The sequence below is a fragment of the Myotis brandtii genome, unplaced genomic scaffold (genome assembly GCF_000412655.1).
Source record: "Myotis brandtii unplaced genomic scaffold, ASM41265v1 scaffold188, whole genome shotgun sequence".
Lineage (NCBI taxonomy): Eukaryota > Metazoa > Chordata > Mammalia > Chiroptera > Vespertilionidae > Myotis > Myotis brandtii.
The window spans coordinates 262,810-266,196 of record NW_005356985.1 but is presented as its reverse complement, the minus strand read 5'-3'; the positions used below and the strand labels follow the sequence as shown (position 1 = coordinate 266,196).

General features: G+C 56.6%; 1 protein-coding gene across 1 annotated transcript in view; it reads right to left on the bottom strand.

The window, feature by feature from the left end:
* Window positions 1-956, bottom strand: part of JAKMIP1 (janus kinase and microtubule interacting protein 1) — a 38,009-nt gene extending 37,053 nt beyond the window's left edge. Inside the window, exon 1 of the mRNA XM_014538280.1 lies at window positions 777-956. The gene's annotated coding sequence lies outside the window, so the exon portion shown is untranslated. The remainder of the gene's footprint in view (window positions 1-776) is intronic.
* Between the last annotated feature and the right edge of the window lie 2,431 nt (window positions 957-3,387).

Genomic DNA, 3,387 nt, shown 5'->3' with positions numbered 1-3,387 from the left:
CCTTCAACCCCCCCCTCCGGCCTCCCTTCACCTCCCTTGCCTCCCCTGACCTCTCCTCACCTACTCTGGCCTCCACTTACCTTTCCTTACCTCCACTCCCCCCCACCCCAGCCTCCACGCTACCAGACGGAGCCGGCATTGTGTAGCCTTATTTGACCATGAGGAGGAAGGAGTCAGGATCCTAGACAGATAAAGGCCAGGTCACGCCCACCTTTAAACCCTGAGCGGCTCCAGCCCTGGCCTGTGCTTCCCCCAGTGAACCCCAAGACCCTGGGGAGAAGAGAGGACACAGCCCTGACCCAGCCCTCGGTAGCTCATGGCCACCCCATCTGCCCAGCCCACATGGGGCATTAGTGCCAGGATAGTCGGCCAGGGCACGGGGCCCTGGGGTGGGGTGGCCATGTTCCCCAAAGTGGCCTTCTGTCCCCAGACACACTGAGGACTCTCCTCCCAGAGGCTAGGAGGAGTGTAAGAACAAGAAGTTCTCTCTTGTCCTAGCTGGTGTGGCTCAGTGGATAGAGCGTGGGCCTGCGGACTGAAAGGTCCCTGGTTCGATTCCAGTCAAGGGCACATGCCTGGGATGCAGGCTCGATCCCCAGTTGTCAAGGGCACATGCCTAGGATGCAGGCTCGATCCCCAGTTGGGGGTGTGCAGGAGGCAGCCAATCAGTGATTCTCTCTCATCAATGATGTTTCTATCTCTCTCTCCCTCTCCCTTCCTCTCTGAAATAAATAAAAATCTTTTCTTTTTTTTTTTTAAAAAGGAAGTTCTCTTACCTGCCGGGCTCCGCTCATGTGGCCTCCTCACCGAGGACGCCTCCCCTGCCCATCCGTTCGCTCCACAAACACTGCCTGTGCATCTCCCGGGCTCACAGCTCCAGTGTGGACGGTGACCGGAAACAGCTGCTGCCCTCACGTTACCCAAGATCTGGCGGGGGAGACGGCTCGTAATCAGATGACTGCAATGGAGTGAGGTCAATGTGTAGAGCTCAGGGGCCTTCCTGGAGGAGGTGACCCCCCAAGCTGTGTCTTCAAGGAGAACGAGGAGGCTAACGAAGGGTAAGACACCAAGCCCTACTAGCTACCTACTTGTTTTGATGTGTTTCCATGAGCACAGGAAATAGTTAGGAGGGTCCACCTACCACTGGTGACCCTCCAGGGGCTGGAGAAGAAGAGGGGCTATTATTTCTTTATTCTCTCTGTTTGAATAATAACAACTAATACGAATACTACTTCGGCCATTTTAGGAGGCAATAGAACGTCAAGGAAAATGCGAGTGAAGGAGAGAAATAAACACTGGAAGGCAAGTTGGTCCGTAGCAAAGAGCCTAAAACTAATGATTTCTCTACAGAGGGAGGAATGACTTTTACCCAACGCCTCTGCTGTTTCCAAACTGCCCCCTAGAGGCTGCCCAGAGCTGAGTGGGGTGAGCAGTTCTCCCCTCCTTGAGGCGACCGAAAAGGGCCGGAGACCACAGGGCGCCCGGGTGGCTGCCCGAGGCCACCGCCCCACCTGCAGCACCTTTACAAACCTGTCATTGTGCAAAGTTTCAAAGCCACACAAAAGTCCCAAGGGCGGGACAATGACCTCCTCGCACCTTTATCCAGGCTCACAGTTGTCCACCTCTCCTACCTCTCCTTACCCCGCTGTGGAGCTGTACTCCTACCCACAGGTCTATTTCTACGAAGCATCTGAGAGCCACTGCAGACATCATGACATCTCCCCCGAAACGCTGTGACTTTCATCCCTTAAGACCAAGGCTGTCGTGAAAGAAATCACCACGCAATGACCAGACCGGGAAATGTGGTCACGGACACAGTTCATATTCCAGTATCACCGGCTATCGCTAGAACGTCCCTTGCGGCACAAGGATTCTTTTCCTCGCCCGGACCTGGGCGGGACTCGAGCACCGATTAAAGAGCAGCTGTGTGCGGGATGCGGCCGCGTCTGTCGGTGGGACCCTGAACCACAAACAAACTTTCCCAGAAGAATCCAGTGGGAAACTGGAGCATAGAGACAGTGAAGAAAAGAAGCATCGGGGGAGAAAGAACAGCTTTTGAATAGTCACAGGGCAGCCAGCTGGAAGGGACTCTGGGCACAGCCATGAGGGGTAGAGTCCCCAGCTGATGCCAGCCCTGACCTCTGGCTTCCTGTCTAAAAGACACAAGCCACACACCTGACGGTGGGGCCCCCGTCCTTGGGAGCCGGCACGCCATGATGCAGAAGAGCGGGGGACCTGGGCTCGCACCTCTCAGCCTAGTCCCTCTGGGTGGGGGGTCACACAGCCACTGTGGGCCTCAGTTTCCCCACCTGCAGGTCCCTTGGAGCAGTGACGGGTGCTCCTGGCCTCCCCGAAGTCTCTCCAAAAAGGGCTTCTGGGAGCGGGAAGCCCCCCACACCTGGCCCACACCCTCATCACCGATCTGGTCCCTGGGCAATCCCAGCTAGACCATGAACCCAGCTCCTGCTCAACGCTTGCTGAGACCAGCTTCTTCTGTCACCCCCGCCACCACCACCACCATGTGTCCCCCACTGGCTACTTCCTCCACCTCTGCCCCACCCATGCAGCCCCACCTGCCCCTCATCCACAGCCACCCTGACCCAGGTCCCTTCATCCTGCGACTCCCAACCAGCTTCTTCTGTCACCCCCGCCACCACCACCACCACCATGTGTCCCCCACTGGCCACTTCCTCCCCCTCTGCCCCACCCATGCAGCCCCACCTGCCCCCTCGTCCACAGCCACCCTGACCCAGGTCCCTTCATCCTGAGACTCCCATTACTTTTCTGAGGATCAGAAAACAGTAAACTACATTCGCAGACCATCCTTGGCTCCCCCTGCCCTCGGGGTGAAAACCGAACTCCTTGCCTGGAGGCCCTTCCCCAGCTGTTCCTCCCCTCCCCCCCACCATGGGTCCCTCACTCTCCTCACCCGCCAGGCCAACCCACGTAGAGAGCAGCACCCCGATGGGCCAGTGGCGTTCTCTGAGGGACTGCTGAGGCCATGGGGGCTCAGAGAGGTCGAGGAACTGGCCCAAGGTCACACAGCTCAGGAATGATGGAACCAGGGCACAAGCAGGTGAGTTCTGAAACAGGCCCCCTCATTCCACATAGAAAGTAAAATGTTCTGGCGGCACACGGCTCTGTCTCGGGGCGGGAATGGAAGGGACTAGAACAGCAGTTCCAAGGGCGATGGGAAGACCATTGAATACTGTCCCTTTTTCCTTTTCGCTATATTTTCATTAACTTTGCATAGTTTTATGTTCACGGTGGGGAAATAATGTCCAGAAATTGGTAGGCGCTAAGTCAGTGGTTCTCAACCTTCCTAATGCCGCGACCCTTTAATACAGTTCCTCATGCTGTGGTGACCCCCAACCATAAAATTATTTT